General features: G+C 39.4%; 3 non-coding genes across 3 annotated transcripts; all 3 read right to left on the bottom strand.

The window, feature by feature from the left end:
• Positions 1-2,997: 2,997 nt before the first annotated feature.
• Positions 2,998-3,079, bottom strand: trnas-gcu (transfer RNA serine (anticodon GCU)). Its single transcript has one exon. It is a non-coding gene; the product is annotated as a tRNA-Ser (tRNA).
• Positions 3,080-15,359: 12,280 nt separating this feature from the next.
• Positions 15,360-15,431, bottom strand: trnat-cgu (transfer RNA threonine (anticodon CGU)). Its single transcript has one exon. It is a non-coding gene; the product is annotated as a tRNA-Thr (tRNA).
• A 5,618-nt stretch (positions 15,432-21,049) lies between these two features.
• Positions 21,050-21,131, bottom strand: trnas-gcu (transfer RNA serine (anticodon GCU)). The gene has a single exon. It is a non-coding gene; the product is annotated as a tRNA-Ser (tRNA).
• Between the last annotated feature and the right edge of the window lie 664 nt (positions 21,132-21,795).

Raw genomic sequence — 21,795 nt, 5'->3', positions numbered from 1 at the left:
TGTTGCACTGGACACCCTGTAGATCATCAAAAGCATATTGAGCTCCTTGGTAATGAAATTGCCGGATAAAAGCCATTTCACATCCTTTCTCAACATGCTCAGCGAGAAGGCTCACCGCACACCGAACGAAGATGTGACAGAGCAGTGTGTGCAATTGGCTGTAAAAGGGTACTGCTTCGCCCTCGTTGTGGCTTAGTTGGTTAAAGCTCCTGTCTAATAAACAGGAAATCCTGGGTTCAAATCCCAGCGGTGCCTTTCTTCCTGTCTTCTCGCACCGTTTATTGATATAGACAACATGCTTCTGCATTATGTTTAAAAGAAGTGTTCATTTCCTTTTTGGCACAGCTTATTTTTCAAGAAATCCACACATTGCGAAAGATAAAGTGCTCATCTTTCTTATCAATGCAAAAGAATTACTGCCAGCTGGCAAGAAAATGACAACGATTTGTTTTTACTTTAGCCAAAAATCTGTGAATGTAGAAAAAATACGACATGTGTTAGTTTCTATGCCACACTCAGGGTGTCCTTCAGTTAAACACAACGTTGGTAGATCAAAGGCACGCAGAGACACACTTCGAATTAATCCGATCTAAACATTACCTTCTCTAAATGTGATTGAGTTTCTTTCCACGTCCTTAGCCATCTTGATGTTTGCAGAGATTTTCAACTTTTGACACGAGTCAAACTACGAGTAAATAGTTGAGTACCTAAGTCAATATCACCGGGAATGTGAAAATAAATGTAAACATCAATATTTCTGCTGTCTCCTGAGAAACACAAGTATAGAGTCAAAACACAATAAATAATGCTAAAAAATTATTCAGTTACATCCCCTTTAAATATGTATTTCCTTAATATCAGTTCTCTTCCCTCCCCAGGACACTTGCAAATTCACTATAGCATATTAAAAGCTGTGTGTAAGTCTTACATGTGTTCTGTCACATCTGGGTGTTAAATTAATAGATGTGTTGTGTTATTTAATATGATTTGACTCCACGCTTGTGTTTCTCGGGAGACAGCAGAAATATTGGGGATTTGCGGCTACAGAAAATAATGTGAACTTTACAGGCTAAAGTAAGGTTACGTTAAAGAAACAAAAACTTATTGTCACCCTTTTTAACGTGATTTTTTAAGACATTTGTTCGGAATAGTATATCTTCTCGTGTCTTTGGCTGTTATCCTACAATAACGGTGGTGAAATAGCAGGAATGTGCGGAAAGAATCGGAGATTGAACAGAAGACTCATCCAGTCGATAGTAAGGTTGTGTAGGACCGCACACACTACGATGTCAGTGTTGAGTAGCGTGGTTTAAAAGCTTCTTCACGAACCAGGAAGGAGTAGAAACCTAAAGTCTTCTGATCCGTAATCAGACACGTTATCCAGTGTGCCATTGGCGTTTGCATCGCGTTCCCATACAGCACCACATTCAGTTCAGAGCCGCTACTATTCATGTGTTTTGTACGTGTGTCTAGTTACTACGTCTTTCATTATGTCTGGTTTAAAATAATGTATCTTTAAAACAGACAAAGAGTTTATGAGTCTCCCTGAAATTCACACACGAAGAATAAAAGATATCGCGTTTAAAAAGAATACAGAGATGCCGGCGATAGAAAACGGAGCGTCTTAAGTGCGCGCTATCACTGAACTAAACTCCCGATCGGTAAGTTTGTCGGCGGCTTTTTAATTGTGTTAGGAAGAGCAAACAGTCCACAGTGTACATTTTAAAGGTCTAAGCAAAACAGTCAGACGTGAGGATTATTCAGAACAGGAGCCTCTACTTCTTTGTATACTGAGCTTTCGGGTGAACATCAAAGTGAAAGACAAATTCGCAATTTTCACTTTTTGATTAAGGAACAAGAAAACACCATCCTTCGAGCTGGATTCAAACCAGGGACATAAGAAATGCCCACTGTTTTTGTTTACAGTCTTAAGATCTAGTAACTGAGCTATCGAGAGGTCGAACAGCAAATGCTTTGTCACACGTGTAGCCCAATGTAGTTTAGTGTTCCTCTTTATTTAAATCCCAGTTCGACATCAAAATACTCACTCCCATAGTCTCGTTCAGAAGAAGAAATGGACCAGGCTTCCACTGTATAAACGTCCAGAGTTCTTAACGTAAAACGTTTGAAGGGACATCAGTGCTGGCGGAAATTGACCCTTTTTCTAGTGGGATCAGGATCATATAAAACCATTCTTTTGGCTTGAGAAGAGGATCATGGAGACACTCAAAACATCCCTGTCTTTGCTTCTTTCAAGGACGAATGGAGTATTGAGCTGCAAGCATCGGTTCAAATCAAAACTCTCTGCTACTGCAGTTGCTTGTCTGAGAGTTTCTTCAAATCTTTCAACTGAACGTTGATATCAAGGGATATTGACGGTAATATCATACGGATTTTGGTTTTCTTTTGATCGAAAATTGTATTAAAATACAAGCCTCTTTCACATTTGTATAATACTTTCCCTTGCATCCTCAGATAAAAATTCTAAATACCACAAAGTTACAATATATGGAATAGCATTTATTTTAAAATGTATTTTAAAATTTGCATTTAATTAGAGCTATATTTAGAGCTTAGTAAAGATAACATTGCTAATATTGATGGAGTAGAAATGTAAGATGAATTGATAGCTTTTTCTGAGCTAAAAAGTCCTACAACGCCTCCTGTAACAGGTAAGGACTCATAGCAAGACATTGCTATTGCATTGCGCATTTTGCAGATACGACCAGTTTCTGCTTCTGGTGAGTGCATTTTTTCCAAACTGAAATTAACAAGAACATGTTCAAGATGCGCCATGTCCCTAAATCGTTCATCAGGACTACTATTAATATCAGGTGAAAGCAGTACAAAGCATAAATTTAACCTATTAAGAGACTATATCTGTCAGCTACTGCTGTAAGCCATGTTCAGCCAACGCTAGAAATATTACTGCTCTACTACAGTAGCTAAAGAAAGCAAGTCAGACTTAGAAACGGATCACAAGTCGAAGACCTTAACCGACGAGAATGGGATTCGAACCCACGCGTGCAGAGCACAATGGATTAGCAGTCCATCGCCTTAACCACTCGGCCACCTCGTCACGAAAGCTATCTACCCTTGGGCATGATTTTGGTCGGCGACCAGGCTCAGCGCACATCGACCTCAGATGTCTCAGAGCGGTGTGTCCAAGCGGCTGTATAAGAATAGGTAATAGGTTTATTCCATGCTGGAAAAAAGAAGAAAGAGACAACAACGTTTCGGCCGTGGAGCCTTCTTCAGGTGTGAGAGAGACAGGGCAGTAGGCAAAGGTAAAGTAGCGGGAGAACAAAGGTTTGAGGGTGGGTACCCACCTGTATAAGAATAGTGTTCTGCCGGCGCTGTGGTAAAGCTGGTGAAAGCACTTATTTCATAAAGAGGAGATCCTGGATCCGAATTCCAGCGGTACCTTTTTTCCTGTCTTGTTTTACAGAACATGTAATTTGGGACACTCAAAGAGGTCTTGATTTGGTTTAATGCGTTTATTCATTTCCTTTGCAGAACAACTTGCTTTTTTTAAAATCATATAGCTTGCGAAAGATGAAATGCGAGCGAATTTTTTTGTTCACCAAAAGTATGTAAATGAAAAAAAGCAAGGTGTAAGCATTTCTGTGGTGCAACCTGTTAGCGTGTTTGGCTATTAACTCCAAGGTGGGTTTTTTGATCCCACCCAGGGACGCACTTCTTCCTATAGTAAACATCATCGCCGCAAAAATTTAATTGTTCCGCAAAACCTGAACTATTTTGATATTTGCAGTAGTAAACAATTGAGTACCAGAGTCAACATTACCGGCAATTTCCAATAATTACGGACATTGGCAATTTCCAAGCAGTTAGTATTCACCCATGGAATTATAGGTTCCAGTGGGTGGCGGGAGAATTCACTTATGCTCCCGTTGCATCTTCAGCTAAAGTAATTTAAAATACATAGCAAAATTGTTTGAGAACTTGACAAGCAAAAACGACAGATCGCCGAAGTTGTATTTTAATATTTTCGTATATTTACTTTAATTTGAATATAAATGTTAACATAAACGCTGTTCAATATAATGTAATTTTGTTGTACTTTTAAAATATTTTAGCTGAGGATGCGAGGGGGGCTATTACACCTTGCCAAATATCTAAATAACTGTAAAATAGGCTGGCATTTTAATAAAACAGGCGATCAAAAGAAAGCTACAAATAGTACGGTATTATGCTCAATATCCCTCGATATTGAAGGTCAGATGAAGAACTTGAAGAAACTCTCAAAGAATCAACGGCAATAGCAGAGGATGTTGATTTTGAACCAACGTTTGCACCTCAATTATCCAGCAGTCTTTGCTTGACAGACTTCCTCAAGATATTCGGTGTTCTATACAGAAAATCGAAAATTAAAAGTGCTAATGTGCCAAGAGGGGTGGCCCGAGGCAAAGACTGCAGTAGAGGAAGAATAAGCTCCGCACGATAACGCGTGTCTAATACTCGGCCTCTGAAAGGCATCATATTCGTTGAACTGCCTCCCAGCTGTGACTCTTACACGAATTTCGCGGTACGTGTGTACGAGCTTATAATTCAGGAATATCAATGGTCAGACGTTTATGGTGGGTTTGTGTTTTGTATTATTTAGTGAATGGAAAAAAACATTTTCAAAAAAAGCTCGAATGAAATAATAAAAAAAGTTTATTTGCCTGTTTGTTGTAACAGCTGTGCCAAAAATATTCATCTACATCAGAATAGTACCTGAACGTGACTGGACCTTGTTGGATTTTAGGAAATTTATTTTTGCACATCTTCGCCTACGATCAGGAATACCTTCCTGTTTTCAGCGTATTTATTGTTTCTACCTGTGATCTCGGAAAGGAAGACCCACTACCTGTGAAATAGGTAAAACCGAAATATTCTGGGAATTTGCTGTGGTTTGAGAGGAGTGTATGAAGGTATTAAAGGAGAGAAGAGACGCGCATTCCGCAGGGGGAGCACAAAACCATGAACCCCGCCTGTGTCTTTTCTTATATAACCGCTGAGCCCGGACACAGCGTCTCCAGCCAGTGAAATACAGGATAAACCGCAAGGAAAACAATGTTTCTTTTAATAAGTCTTCTTCTGGTTTTCTATTTCGGTCTTTCACATTTGAATGCATACTTTGCAGTTAATCTTTCCTCGATTACAGGCAGCCCAAACAGTTCTTAAGGCAGACATCGAAGCCTATTTGACTTTCTGCTAATCACATAAGTGTTCAAGAAGTACTTCCCTGACCATCATGTGCCCCCAAGCCGGTTTCTCCGTTTTCCTCTTCCTGTCGTTGTCAGCAAGCACAAGAAGACAGGAAAAACGCAAGGCAGGGAAAAGACGGTAGCTGTCAGAAGTGGGATTTGAACCCACGCCTCTATTCAGAGACCAAAACACCCAAGCAATGGAAAAACATGAGCCCTTAAAACTGGCGCATCAGACCACTCGGCCATCCAGACAAGCTACAGAAGTTGGTGTGCTGGAAGCACAAGTCATTCACAAAACTGAGAAATGGTTTGCTGGAGAAGCGCCAAGTTGCCTGTTGTAGCCTAAACGGATCGAGGAAATCAAATTTTCGGATCGATTCAGAGTGTGCTTTACAGCCATTGTGTTATATTTTGATCTGCTAGGGTGCAGTCGTCTTCACAATCTGGATTATCTCATAAAGAGCGACGTCAGTGTAAAACAGCTATCATTTTTAAGAACAGACGTTGTATTGCATATTAATAATTGATTTATTTTCCTGATTACAATACAGTATACTTTCCTGATTGCAATGTATTGTGAAGCATAAAAGCCAGCTGCATCAATCTCTATTACGCGTCATTTATGAAGGCGTTTCAAATAGCAGCCAGTGCAGTACTTTTGGAGCATGTATTACATTGTAAATAGTCTTATTTAAATTCACACACTGTTATTTAGACAGCGCAAACCAGTCTGACCTCCTTCAACTTTCTGTGCTCGCTGAGTAGATCTTAAAGCAGCTGCAGCCAGAGTAGCCGTAATGGCAACACAGTGCTTGGAGTTCGGCTACTCTTATTTCTTCTGCAGAACCACCGGCATCGGAATATACTGATCCGCATAAGAAGCGCTTTCGGTTTCTGATCGTTTTTATTGAGCGCTGCTCTAAACTTGCTCGTACTTGTTTTTCCCATGAAAAAAGACATTTTTCTCATTACATGATTTCACTTTTTTTCTTTTCAACAAGTAGAAAGAAATAAAATATAATTCCGTATAAGAGACACAGGTTGGATGGTTGGTGGTCTAAGGCGTTGCGTTTAGGTTGCAGCTTTTCCTGGAGACTTTTGTTTAAACCCCACTTCTGACAACGTAGAAACGATAAAATCCCTAGGTAGAAAGCATCTCGCATTTCACGTGTTCAATGTTAATTGTCTCAGTGGTTGCCTCAGTGAATGATGGACCTTCTCTCTTGCAGGGTGACGGAAACTTCTTCAGAGAGGGAGTCTCTGGAGTTTACAGCCAGTGCAGTTTCTCCTGGAGACGTATGTTCAAATCACACTTCTGATGAAAAGCTTTTCTCGTTAGAGTAACAACAGAAACAGACTTCAAACTGACATGAATTACTTCATGAGCGTTTATGACCGTCTTTAAAAAGCTGAGAGCAGGCGAAAACGTCATTGGAAATGAGGAAATGTCTGCTGACTGTAAACAGAGCTCACGCTCAGCTGCGAATAAGCGCTCCTCTTTAGTACAGTGCTGAGTGCCTACGTTTGCTGCGGGGGAGACCGGGGTACTTTTCTGTGACAGGGCGCTGGTTTAATTTTTTAACAACCTGACTCCACTTAAAAGTGTGTACTGTGTACTAACTTTCGAACTACTTAGTGCGGTAGAATATGGAGATCATCTCTAGCTCTGAGCTCAACTGCAACAAGAAGTCGTGCTGAACAAAGTCAGAGTCCAGCTGAACGTGTGCTCAGTGTGGTGCTCAGGACACGGGAGCATTGTTGTGGTTCTAATTAGCACGAACTGCAGGGGCTCTGAATCAGAACGTTTCAATTTATCTGTTCAGTAAATTAAAATGCAGGACACGTTAAAATCGGATTATGACTATATAACCGAATGTCCCTCACAGTTTAAAAGATACCAGTAAGGACACACAATTACTAATGCGATACTTATTGGAAATAGTCCCAAAACAAGCACGTATCGCAGCTGGTAGACCCCTGTAATAATTTTGCAGTGACAGAACACTTTGAAGATTTGCAATCTATTTAAATATGAATTTTCTAAATTTCAGTTCTCTTCACTCCCTGGCATAACTGAACTCTCACCTTCACATACTAAAGGCATTACATGCATTAGCTGTGATAATGCTTCTAAGAAGCACAGAATGACATTTAGTTTTGTTCCTCATTTCCCCCAAGAAAAAAAAAGGAGTCAATTTCCGCCTGGAATGATTGATGCCCCATCAAACATGTTTTAATATCCCCGGAAGTTTATACGGTAGAATCCTGGTTTGTGGCTTAAATTCAAGGTAAAAAAGACTAAGGAAACGAGTTGGAAACAATGTCGATCTGGGATTTTACTCATCTGGAACATTTCACTACATTGGGCAGTATGTGTCAGAGTGCAGCTCCTGGTATCCCTTCGATAGCTCAGTTGGTAGAGTAGGGAACTGTAATGGAAACACTTGGGAATCCTTAGGTCGTTGGTTTGACTCCAGCTTGAAGGAAGGTGCCTTTTGTGTATTTTAATCAAAGAGTTAAAATAGTGAATCTGTTTAATTCAGTCGTTGATCAAAAGCTCAATAAACGACGAAGCAGAGGCTCCTGTTCCAAATTCAGCTCCCATCTGATTGTCTTGTTTTGGCCAAGATCTGATCTATGAATTAAGGGACTTCTCTGTCTGCTTTGTAATTCAAAAATACATTTTGTAATGCAAATGTCAAGTTTTTTGTAGATATAAAGGTGTTCTCTGTTTTCAAAGGATAGCTACTTAATTGGCTTTATGATTTGGTATTGATTTTGTATCGTTGTATTATTAACTTTGTGCTTTCTGTGTTTTTATCATTCTCACTCCCTGTGCTGAAAACAGAATTATCTCTTCCCCGAACATCGTCTACAGATCACTTGTGTGCTTTTAACCTTCTCCCAGCTACAGGCGAGACTGAAGCTGGAGATGTGAAGGCACCCGCTGGTGCATCTTCTCCAAATTTCACAATTGCAACAGACTTCTCTTTTTTTTTTAAAAGTAGATATAGCCCTGAAAAAAGCATTAGCTTTATCAGTTTTTACATTAATCGATTTTGAAACAAATATTCTATTTTTATTGCAATTTACATAATAATAATTATTATTATTATTATCGCTTAAACTTATATAGCGCTTTTCTGGACACTCCACTCAAAGCGCTTTACAGGTAATGGGGAATCCCACTACCCCCACCAATGTGCAGCCCCACCTGGATGATGCAACAGCAGCCATACTGTGCCAAAATGCTCACCACACATCAACAATCAGTGGGGAGGAGAGCAGAGTAATGAAGCCAGTTCATAGATGGGGATTATTAGGAGGTCATGACTGGTAAGGGCCAATGGAAAATTGGGCCAGGATGCCGGGGTTACACCCCTACTCTTTCAAGAGACGACCTGGGATTTTTAAAGGCCAGAGAGAGTCAGGACCTCAGTTTTACTTCTCAGCCAATGGACGGCACCTGTTTACAGTTTAGTGTCCCCGTCATTATACTGGGGCATGAGGACCCACATGGACCGCAGGGTGAGCGCCCAGCGACAGAAACCAGATGGTACCGTGTGTCGGGCTCGGCTGCGAGCAGGACAATGACGTCACGGGGACAAAGTAGAAAAAATCAAAACAGTTCTGTAAAAGACCTGTGTCAGCTGTCGGTTAGCAGTCTGGACTCTAAATCCATCGATCTGATTTCAAATCTCTCTAACACCTGAGCTGCGGCTTCTTTTGAGTAGTTATTCAGGAGAACACTATGTTGATTGTATAGATGAAACGTTTAATATATTCAGGTGGGTAGCTACTTCAGCATGCATATCTGCAAAGAAACAAGTAATGTTTGTATATAAATGAATGTCTCTGACAACTTAATGTTAGTTTTTAATTTAGTTTTAGTTTTACGATGTAGGTCAGGCGTTGACATATGCACAAACACACGAAATGTCTCACTCCTGATTCAGCTCATGCTTCATACGAGTGAAGTGATTCCTCCTGCTTCTCGTACAACCATATCAGAACAGAAGCCCGTGTCACCCAGCTCTGATTCAAGAGCGACTCACATCTTGACAGGGTGCCCCTTTGGTCAGAAAAAATAGTTGTCAGAAAATGTGAGAAAAGGAAAGTTATGTACAGTAAGCTTTCACACACAGCTCTCACACACAGCATTAGAGATTGGAATCTGATTGTAAAAAAAAAAACTGCCCGTCTCCCCGGCATTTAACGGTGCTGTTGCTTTTATTTTACATATTGTTAGCATTTTAATGAATTTTTAAAAGATTTATACACAAATCGCTAAATACGAAACGTAAAAAAACCAACTGTAAGCAATTGACCATTCATATTCCTGAATTTTAAATCCCTGTGTTTATCTGTGTCCAAGTGCCTGGTGCAGCTATTTTGAAAGCATACCTCAAGGAGGGCTTTACACGCAGTCTGGGGTATTTTCTCCTTTTACATTTTTGTGATTTTATATCGAACCTGGTATACTCCCAAAAGTGCACAGTAGCTTGTACTGTGTGCCCTGTTTGCCTTTGTAAGCGTTTGTTTAAAAAATAACTTCACAATACGATAAAAACAGAGAAAGCACAAACTTAATAATATAACGATTCAAAATCAAAACCAAATCATAAAGTCAATTAAGTACCTAACTTTTGAAAACAGACAACACATTATCTATAAAAAACTTGACATTTGTATCTATTTTTGAATTACAAAGCAGACAGAGCAGTCCCTGAACTTAAAGACCAGATTTGTTAAAATCCCTTGTACCAATTTAGATTGATCTTGATCAGAACACGACCATCAGACGTGAGGGGAATTCGGAACAGGAGCCTCTGCTTCGTCATTTATTGAGCTTCTGATCAACGTCTGAGTGAAAGTTATTTATTGTCTTTGATTAAAGTACGCAAAAGGCACCTGCGTACACCTTTTAGCTCATAAATTCATCGTACATTTATATCCCATCAATATAAACAATGTTATCTTTACCTAGCACTAAATGTAGCTCTAAATAAATGCAAATTTTAAAAAACATTTAAAAATAATTGCTATTCCATATATTGTAACTTTGTGGTATTTAGAATTTTTATCTGAGGATGCAGGGGAAAGTATTATACAACTGTGAAAGAGGCTCGAATTTTAATACAATTTCGATCAAAAGAAAACCAAAATCCGTAAGATTTTACCGTCAATATCCCTCGATATTGACGTTCAGTTGAAAGATTTGAAGAAACTCTCAAAGAAGCAACTGCAGTTGGAGAGATTGGATTTGAACCGATGTTCGCAGCTCAATAATCCATTCGTCCTCGAAAGAAGCAAAGGTTAGTATGTTTTGAGTGTCACCATGATCCTCTTCTCAATCCAAACGAAAGGTTTTATGTGATCCTGATCCCACTAGAAAAAGAGTTAATTTCCTGCTGCACTGATATCCCTTCAAATGTTTTATAAGAACTCTGGAAGTTTATACAGTAGAAGCCTGGTCCATTTCTTCTACTAAACGAGACTATGGGAGTGAGTATTTTGATGTCGAACTGGGATTTAAATAAAGAGGAACACTACACTACACTACACTTGGGCTACGCGTGTGACAAAACGTTTATTTTCTGACCCCTCGATAGCTCAGTTGCTAGCTCTTAAGACTGTAGAAAAAGCAGCGAGTATTTCTTATGTCCCAGGTCTGAATCCAGTTTGAAGGATGGTGTTTTCTTGTTCCTTATTCAAAAAGGGAAAATTGCGAATTTGTCTTTCACTTTGACATTCACCCGAAAACTCAGTATACAAAGAAGTAGAGGCTCCTGTTCTGAATAATCCTCACGTCTGATTGTTTTGCTTAGACCTTTAAAATGTACACTGTGGACTGTTTGCTCTTCCTAACACAATTAAAAAGCCGCCGACAAACTTACCGATCGGGAGTTTAGTTCAGTGATAGCGCGCACTTAAGACGCTCCGTTTTCTATCGCCGGCATCTCTGTATTCTTTTTAAACGCGATATCTTTTATTCTTCGTGTGTGAATTTCAGGGAGACTCATAAACCCTTTGTCTGTTTTAAAGATACATTATTTTAAACCAGACGTAATGAAAGACGTAGTAATAAGATACACGTACAAAACACATGAATAGTAGCGGCTCTGAACTGAATGTGGTGCTGTATGGGAACGCGATGCAAACGCCAATGGCACAATGGATAACGTGTCTGATTACAGATCAGAAGACTTTAGGTTTCTACTCCTTTCTGGTTCGTGAAGAAGATTTAAACCACACTACTCAACACTGACATCGACGTGTGTGAGGTCCTACACAACCTTACTATCGACTAGATGAGTCTTCTGTTCTATCTCCGATTCTTTCTGCACATTCCTGCTATTTCACCACCGTTATTGTAGGACAACAGCCACAGACACGAGAAGATATACTATTCCGAACAAATGTCTTAAATAATCAAGTTGAAAAGGGTGACAATAAGTTTTTGTTTCTTTAACGTAACCTTACTTTTGCCTGTAAAGTTCACATTATTTTCTGTAGCCGCAAATCCTCAATATTTCTGCTGTCTCCCGAGAAACACAAGCGTGGAGTCAGATCATATTACAGTACACAGCTGATAGTAATTTAAGTAGGGAGCTGCGTCACATAAAATTGCAGTAAAGCGCTTTAAATATGACTCTGAAGTACTGGGAAAGATGATTATTTTGAGCGTGCCTCCCAGGGTCTGCTACGAGGCTGAAGTTGGCTTCTTATTCGCCAGCTTCTTCGCGTTTTTCGTTCCACCTTAAATGCTGCTGCTGTGATGTTATGTCGCCTTTCGCCTGTAGATGGCTCTCTTCGATCAGTACTAATACGGCTGGAATACTGCAGACATCCTCAGTGAAAGGAAATATCCAAATAAATAGCGACTGTTCAAATCATATTTTTGTATGCAATATATTTCAGAAAATCGCAAACCAATTTTGAAAACTCACCATAACACGGACTTACACTGGGAAAAGGTGATTGTACTTTCTGCTTATTGCTACGGCCTTCCCCCCCAATTATGAAAATGTCTCACAGTTCTGACACCGACGTGTGAAAGACAATGTAACAGACTATCAAAATCCTGAAGTACAAAACATTTTAATGCACCAGTTTTTTTAAATATGACCCTCTGATCTTGGCATGTCAGAATACATTGGGAAAAAGTATGGCACGAATTGCACGAATTGCAATGGCACACATTGTTGAGAATATCACTGACCTTGCCGATATTTGCAGGGGATACGAATATTTTGTACATGTTGAACTACAACACGTAAAAATTGAGCTCCTTAGTCAATATCACCGGGAATGTCCAATAATGACGAACGTCAGTAGCTCCAAGGAAACTTAGAATCGCACATGGAGTTTTATCTTTGAATGGAGGGTGGGAGAATTCATTTATACTCTCGTTGCTCATTAGCTAAATTATTTTAAAAATATGAAACAGATTTGTTCGAGAAACTTGTAATCGCCTTAAAGAGAATCTTCTTGAAGATGTGCACCAGCTAGCTCTCCACTGTCAATTGACAGGACTTTAGAAGAAACTGTTCTCATACAACCAACATACAAATTACACATCTTAAGTCACATGAAGAGAAATCCTTGTACTAAATAACATAAAACTGTCGCTGTAAATTATCACCAAGCTGTTTTATGTGTCTGACCACCTCTTTCCTACTTTGCAGAGAGCACAATTCTTTCTGTTTCTTCATCGCTATTTTACTGTCTCTTTCCCCCACGTGGAGATGGATCCACAGCAGAAACTTTTGGTCCGTTCCTGTTACTCTGTCCGATTGAAAGAGCTGTATTAAAGGCACTCCCATCTCTGCAGGAAAGTTATTGCTGCTCTCAACACAATATACTGCAGCCAAATGTGATAGCGATACTGTCACTGCCTGTGGGCCACGTGTTCCTGTTGTCAGCCTATTATGTCATGTCCATCCACACCCAGAAACATTACTGCTGTAGCACAAGAGTTATACAGGCGCAGTCAATAGAGCATGAATCTCTTAATCTCAGAACTGTGGGTTCAGCCCCCACATTGGGTCCCTCTGTGTCAATTTGATCCCCCCAATCCTCCTAGCAGGACCTGATGGCGTAACAGTGATACCCAGTGCCTTATATGACCTTTACGTAATTCAGCTTTCTTTCCACTTGATTCAGATTTTGATCTGAAATCATCGGCCAAACAAGAGTTTGTCTAAATCGAGGGAGATCTGCTCACAAGCAAGTATTAAACACTTCAGCATTTACTGTTCGAATACCACATTTTGTCAAAACACTGCCGCTTCTTTAGCTAATAAGTAATGGTTTTTGAGCACGCATTGTATTGTTAATGCTTATATTAAAAAAGCATAAATTCACATAATGGAATTTGGACTGAACAAAGTAGTCCAGCCCCTTTACAACATTACATACCCACTGATTAAAGCTTAAAACTACAGCAGCAGGAGTAACAATAATGGCAACAACATGTTTGGAGTTCGGCATTTCATTTATTCTGCGGAAACATCGTATCGGAATGAACTGCCCGAGATAAAAGAGTAATTGCGGCTTCAGATCGTTTTTACAGAGCATTGCGTTGTTCTGTTCATGCTGACTACACGCTTTAAATTTGTCGTTTACTGCAAGAGTTGTTTTTTCTGAAATTCCTCGCATTTGAGCCAGCACTAAAATATTTCATTCCCGTCGCTGAATACATCGTGGAAACGGTATTTGCAACAGAATGCTGTCACACATGAAACCTTTTTGTTATTCGGTTCTGAAGTTTGAAAATGAAAATAAAACGGGGATCACTTCATAGACTTGAAAGAAGTCCAAGCAGCATAAAAACCCGCGAATTCTCACAAAGGCTGCACCTTTCTTCTGCTGCTTTTATAAATCAGCCTTAAACATTTGAATGCATACCTTACTGCTGCTAATCACATTCACGTGTTTACGAAGCTTTTTTCTGTCCGTTATGTTTTTTCTAAGTAGTTTCTCCGTTTTCCTCGTACTGTGATTGTCAGCGAGCACAACAAGACTGAAACAGTGTAAAGGCAGGTAAAAAAGACAGGGTAAAACGCCTGACTGTCGGGAGTGGGATTTGAACCCGTGCCTCTATTTGGAGAGCGAAACACAAAGCTTAAAAGACACGAATCTGTGAATTTGCTGTTTTAAAACGCTCGACTATCCTGAAGAAATGGGTGCTGATTGCACCAGTTGCATCCGATTTTCCGTAACTTTAGGACGATTGATACGACTGGACGAACAAAATTTGTGGCGTTTAGCATGACATGGAAAACGGTACCGGAGCATTCGGGTCCGGACTACCAGACTCAGAAACAGTTTTTACCCCCGCACTATCAAACTATTAAACTCCTAGCCTCTCTCACTCTCACCTATGATCTGAACCTCACAGTGCCTTCTTTCTTACCAAAAACCCAAACACACATTGAAAATCTACCTCTACCATACATGTCAAAAGCTCACTCCCCATAATTTCTATCCCTTTATTTCATTCTTTTGATGCATGTTTTTGCACATAACCTGTTACCTTTTTGTTGTTTTGCACACTGCCTGTTGTTGTTTTTTGCACATCGGCTGTTGTCTCTGTCTTTCTTTTGTAATACAATTGTATTGTTGTTGTGTTGTTGTGTTTTTTTCTTTGTACTACTTATGTCCGAGAGCTAGCTAAATAGCATTTCGTTATACCATATACCTGTGTATAAGTATAATGACAATAAACTTGAACTTGAACTTGACATAGTCTTGCAGGCAGTATATACGCATGCTGACGCAGCTACCCACCTGAACTATTATTTTATCGTTTACTCGTTTAAAAAAACACGGTCTTCTCGTTCCTAAGTCAGATTTTTAGTGCTTTCGAACGTTACTTCCAACCTGGACTGACAGCTCACCCGATCTGTTTGTGATCAGACCATGGAGTGGGGGGCTGTACCAAGCGCACGTTCCTTCCCAATGCTGAGGTGATCATTCGGAAGATGGGTGTGAAGAGAAACAAGCTTTGTCGACTAAAAAACAAGGCAGGATATGCAAGAATACTAATCACTGGCGACAGTTACGCTCTCTTACTATTCAGACTCCTACATTGCGAGTTTTTTGAAGACTTTGAAACTAAAGGAAAGCAGTGACAAATGAAACAGGCACAGGTGGGGTTTGAACCCACGATTTTCGGTTTACGAGACCGACGCCTTACCACTTGGCCACCGCGCCTTCAAACAACATAGGAATAATGTTGTTCAAATTATTTTTTTTCTGAATCTGGTTTACATCGCCTGGAGGCAGCAACAACAATAAAAGGGATACTTAACAAGGAGATACGCTGTAGCAGTGCGACTCCAACAGATGCTCCTGAAGAGACTGGAGGTTTAAGCCAGCTCCTTAGAGCGCTTGGCCGCGTTACTCTCAACAGCGGCTCTTCAGCTCTTGTTGTTTGACCTAGTGGTTTTATAACGCGTGGAAACGACCGCAACTTCTTTTTCTGAGATGCTTTCTCTCACGTGGTGAAATCTCGACCTCTTTGGCATCTCTGGCTATAGTTCTTCAGTAGAGCAGGCTTTCACACCTCTGCTTATAGTACCCTTGAAGTCATTTTATTTTTACAGGAAGACGCATTCCCTAACGATCTCTCCTGTTTTAGAAATGCTTCATAAGGCGTGTTTGATTCAACGGACAAACAGTATACTAATTGTACAATGCAGATCTATGGGGCATTCGTACTGGATTTGACTGGGATTCTGAAATACTTCTTGCAAAGGTATTCATACTTTCTTGAACCTAGAATAAAAACACAGACCTGAAACTCCTTAGCTTCCAATCTCTGATGTTGCTCTCCTTAAACTCGGACGTGATGTTCTGCAGACGTGTGCATAATGTCCTGTTTTCTTACAGTGTAGACATTTTGCTGTTCACGCTCCGCATTCATCTGCTTTGTGCGTTGTCAACATGTAATGTCAGCCGTCCCCTGTTCTTCTATATCTCTAGCATGACTGCGTCCTGCTGCTCGGCTTTTGTTTGTAAAGTTTGAGCGAGCACCCCGTTCAGTGTCACTTTGTCACTGTGGTCAGAAAGCATTCTTGATTCTGCTTGAGCTGCTTCATGAATTCTAGCGACTTTAAGAGCTCTTTCTAAAGTCAGCCCTTCCTCCTGCAGCTCCGAGGTTCAGTAGAAGCGGTGGAAAAAGATGGGCATAAGCAAAGCTTCTCGGCGCGGCTGCCATACCCAGTGGGCATTGATTCGTCGAATATACGTATATTTACGGCGAAAATACGGCTATACGTATATATACGTCGCCTCGACGTATAATCAACGTCGAATTGCAACCGTAAAATCGACGACATGAATAAACGCATATATAACGTCGAAAACACATCTAACACAGTGCCTGAGGCTTTTTACTGTATGTATCGTGTGTGCCGCAACTAAGAGTATACGGCACTCTGCACAGTGTACGAAGTAAATTATTTTCGCAGTAATTAATTTATTATATTTACTATATTTATTATACACGTGTAAATTAATTACTGCGACACGATACATACAGTAAAAAGCCTCAGGCACTGTGTTAGATGTGTTTTCGACGTTATATATGCGTTTATTCATGTCGTCGATTTTACAGTTGCAATTCGACGTTGATTATACGTCGAGGCGACGTATATATACGTATAGCCGTATTTTCGCCGTAAATATACGTATATTCGACGAATCAATGCCCACAGCTTGGCATACAAGGGTTTTGCTGAGGGGGTCTTGCCACCTGCCCGAAAAAAAACAGTAAAATGTTTGAGTGCCTATAGAGTTTCTATTTTTATTTTCTTGAGAAAAGTTGATACCATTTCCTGGACACCCCGTCCCCCATCAGTGCGCGGTGCCCGGGGAAAAATCTGTAGGGGGGCGTCTGAAATTCTGAGGGGGGGTGATATTTCGGTTGAAACGGAGCTGTACGGTGCAGCTACCCAAATGAAATCTCGTAGCTATGCCATTGGTTAGTGCTTCATGATAGAAGATAACGACTAGCAATCTGGTATTTGCGATGAAGTTCAGTTTCACATTTTTCGTCACTCTCACGGTTTGTATTGCCTGGAGCGAAAAGTACCATAAGCGTTCATTTTTGCAGCTACATGGACGTTCTGAATCGTTAAGAAAAAAATGTTGTAAAACCAACAGAAAGCACAGACTGCTATAACTAGTCCTAGTTATATAACGATTTTAAGTATAATGATAAACTACTGCAAGGAATCGGTCCACATGAGCAAACAGGATCGTAATGTTGACACTCAATAACAACACTGATATGTGCAGTTCCTGGACGGATAGCCCTCCTGCCCATCAAACAGACTGAGTGACTGTTCGTGTCATTTAGTGTCGTCTGACCATTGACAAAGTACAACTATTTTTTTAGGACGCAAATTAAGTTAGGTAAATCTTTTTGCCCAAAACTGAAGGGGCGACATTCCTCCCTCCCCCCGTGACGCCAGGCCTGTCCCAATCCTATTCCATAATGTCATTATATATAATACCATACAACAGTGACCGATCCTTACTAACTGCATGCGTTAAAATTGCACATCAGCTCATAGCAGGGGGCACATAGCCGCGATGTATTATCAATGTTAAATTTCAACCATAATATCGACAACATTAATAAACGCATACGTTGAGAAAATATCGAACCCAGCATATTTTCCGGTTATATACCACAATGCTTTGCTAATATTCGTTGGTCACCATTTTGGACACGTTTTTCAAACGTAGAAGTATATCCGCAAATATCTCAGCAATCCTCTTTTGACGAGTAAGTATGAACAATAATAATAGTATCTGAATACATACAGATCTTTCTTAATATTATTTTGATTAAAATAGTACGTGAATAAGCAAAAAATGGCACATAAAAATAGTGTGAATGGGGAAGATGACACAAAATCGTTTTGCCGTTTCTCTATTCTTATTCTATGTTGTACTTTCAAACTTTGGGTACTCTTTAATTAGGACAGACTTTATTGCTCAACTGCTATGATGCAAGCCAAATTTTATACATTTATTTCAGCTTTGAGCTTAGTAAACCGTTCATTTTTTAGATTATACTAAAGAAGATATTAATCATCATTTATTTGGGAAGTAATATTATATAATTTTCTCCTAGCTGCGGTGCTGAAGTCCCACCCTACATCGACAGAAAAAGAAATAAAGGAGCACGCAATGTGTTACTTGAAAAATGCATATGCAAGGCAGGGGGCCAGGAGATCTGGACACTGAAAATAATAGGTTTTTGGTTCTAACTGTTAGGACAATTAGACAGGGTTTGCAAATACATTGCAAATATTTGTAATATTTGCATTGCATTGTAATATTTTTTTTCTTGGAAATATAGAAGTTGTACATTTTAAAATGTATATTTGAATCAAAATGTGGTTTTGAGTTAGTGTGTTAATGTAATTAGTTTGTGTTTGTCATTACTATACTGTATATTGCCATGTTACCAGAATTTGTAGCTGAAGTTTAAGACTAGTTGTGTTTTTTATGATTATTGCCCATATGTTGATTGTTGATTGATTGTATACAATGTATAATTTGAAATACATATGTTTCAGGTGTGAATGTGTATTTTCAGAATACATTTCTAAACCTAATCATTGGCTTGGTTTACTAGTTTCTACACCTATAAAACCTATCTTTGATGTATAATAGACCTCTACCTATATACGTATAATAGACCTCTAATGTTATCCGTATAATAGACCTCTTACCATATACGTATAATAGACGTCTAAAGTTATCCGTATAATAGACCTCTAACCATATACGTATAATAGACGTCTAAAGTTATCCGTATAATAGACCTCTAACCATATACGTATAATAGTCCTCTAAAGTTATCCGGAACTCCAACCATATATGTATAATAGTCCTCTAAATTTATCCGTATAATAGAACTCCAACCATTTATGTATAATGAACGTCTAAACATAGACGTATAATTGACGTATAACTTTAGACGTATATTAGAATTTCATTCTAGACGAATTGCAGACCACATTTAGACGTCTAAGGTATGCGTTTAATAGACGTATATTATACGTCTTTTGCCCACTGGGAAGGTTGTGTAGGACCGCACACACTACGATGTCAGTGTTGAATAGCGTGGTTTAAAAGCTTTTTCACTAACCAGTAAGGAGTAGAAACCTAAAGTCTTCTGATCCGTAATCAGACACGTTATCCATTGTGCCATTGGCGTTTGTATTGCATTCCCATCCAGCACCACATTGAGTTCAGAGCCGCTACTATTCATGTGTTTTGTACATGTGTCTAGTTACTACGTCTTTCATTATGTCTGGTTTAAAATAATGTATCTTTAAAACAGACAAAGGGTTTATGAGTCTCCCTGAAATTCACACACGAAGAATAAAAGATATCGCGATGAAAGAGAATACAAAAATGCCGGCGATAGAAAACGGAGCGTCTTAAGTGCGCGCTATCACTGAACTAAGCTCCCGATCGGTAAGTTTGTCGGCGGGTTTTTAATTGTGTTAGGAAGCGCAAACAGTCAACAGTGTACATTTTAAAGGTCTAAGCAAAACAATCAGACTTGAGGATTATTCAGAACAGGAGCCTCTACTTCTTTGTATACTGAGCTTTCGGGTGAACATCAAAGTGAAAGAGAAATTCGCAATTTTCCCTTTTTGATTAAGGAACAAGAAAACACCATCCTTTGAATTGGATTCAAACCAGGGACATAAGAAATACTCGCTGCTTTTTCAACAATCTTAAGAGCTAGCAACTGAGCTATCGAGAGGTCAGAAAATAAACGTTTTGTCACACGCGTTGCCCAATGTAGTGTAGTGTTCCTCTTTATTTAAATCCCAGTTCGACATCAAAATACCCACTCCCATAGTCTCGTTTAGTAGAAGAAATGGACCAGGCTTCTACTCTATAAACGTCCAGAGTTCTTATAAAACATTTAAAGGGATATCAGTGCTGGCGGAAATTGACTCTTTTTCTAGTGGGATCAGGATCACATAAAACCTTTCGTTTGGATTGAGAAGAGGATCATGTTGACACTCAAAACATACTAACCTTTGCTTCTTTCGAGGACGAATGGATTATTGAGCTGCGAACATCAGTTCAAATCAAATCTCTCCAACTGCAGTTGCTTCTTTGAGAGTTTCTTCAAATCTTTCAACTGAACGTCAATATCGAGGGATATTGATGGTAATATCATACGGATTTTGGTTTTCTTTTGATCGAAAATTGTATTAAAATACAAGCCTCTTTCACATTTGTATAATACTTTCCGTTGCATCCTCAGATAAAAATTCTAAATACCACAAAGTTACAATATATGGAATAGCATTTATTTTAAAATGTATTTTAAAATTTGCATTTATTTAGAGCTATATTTAGAGCTTAGTAAAGATAACATTGCTAATATTGATGGAGTAGAAATGTAAGATGAATTGATAGCTTTTTCTGAGCTAAAAAAGTCCTACAACGCCTCCTGTAACAGGTAAGGACTCATAGCAAGACAGTGCTATTGCATTGCGCATTTTGCAGATACGACCAGTTTCTGCTTCTGGTGAGTGCATTTTTTCCAAACTGAAATTAACAAGAACATTTTCAAGATGCGCCATGTCCCTAAATCGTTCATCAGGACTACTATTAATGTCAGGTGAAAGCAGTACAAAGCATAAATTTAACCTATTAAGAGACTATATCTGTCAGCTACTGCTGTAAGCCATATTCAGCCAACGCTAGAAATATTACTACTCTACTACAGTAGATAAAGATAGCAAGTCCAACTTAGAAACGGATCACAAGTCGAAGACATAAACCGACGAGGGTGGGATTTGAACCCACGCGTGCAAAGCACAATGGATTAGCAGTCCATCGCCTTAACCACTCGGCCACCTCGTCTCGCATACCACTTCCCCTTGGGCATGATTTTGCTCGGCGACCAGGCTCAGCGCACATCGACCTCAGATGTCTCAGAGCGGTGTGTCCAAGCGGCTGTATAAGAATAGGTAATAGGTTTATTCCATGCTGAAAAAAAGAAGAAAGAGAACACAATGTTTCGGCCGTGGAGTCTTCTTCATGTGTGAGAGAGACAGGACAGTAGGCAAAGGTAAAGTAGCGGGAGAACAAAGGTTTGAGGGTGGGTACCCACCTGTATAAGAATAGTGTTCTGCCGGTGCTGTGGTAAAGCTGGTTAAAACACCTGTTTCATAAAGAGGAGATCCTGGATCCGAATGCCAGCGGTACCTTTTTTCCTGTCTTGTTTTACAGAACATGTAATTTGGGACACTCAAAGAGGTCTTGATTTGGTTTTATGCGTTTATTAATTTCCTTTGCAGAACAACTTGTTTTTTTTAAATCATATAGCTTGCGAAAGATGAAATGCAAGCAAATTTTTTTGTTCACCAAAAGTATGTACAAGTATGTTGATTGTTGATTGATTGTATACATTGTATAATTTGAAATACATATTTTTCAGGTGTGAATGTGTATTTTCAGAATAAATTTCTAAACCAAATCATTGGGTTGATTTACTAGTTTCTACACCTGTAAAACCTATCTTTGA

The sequence above is a fragment of the Atractosteus spatula genome, assembly GCF_055471065.1.
Source record: "Atractosteus spatula isolate fAtrSpa1 chromosome 10 unlocalized genomic scaffold, fAtrSpa1.hap1 SUPER_10_unloc_15, whole genome shotgun sequence".
NCBI classification, from domain to species: domain Eukaryota; kingdom Metazoa; phylum Chordata; class Actinopteri; order Semionotiformes; family Lepisosteidae; genus Atractosteus; species Atractosteus spatula.
This window is presented reverse-complemented; position numbering and strand designations above follow the sequence as displayed.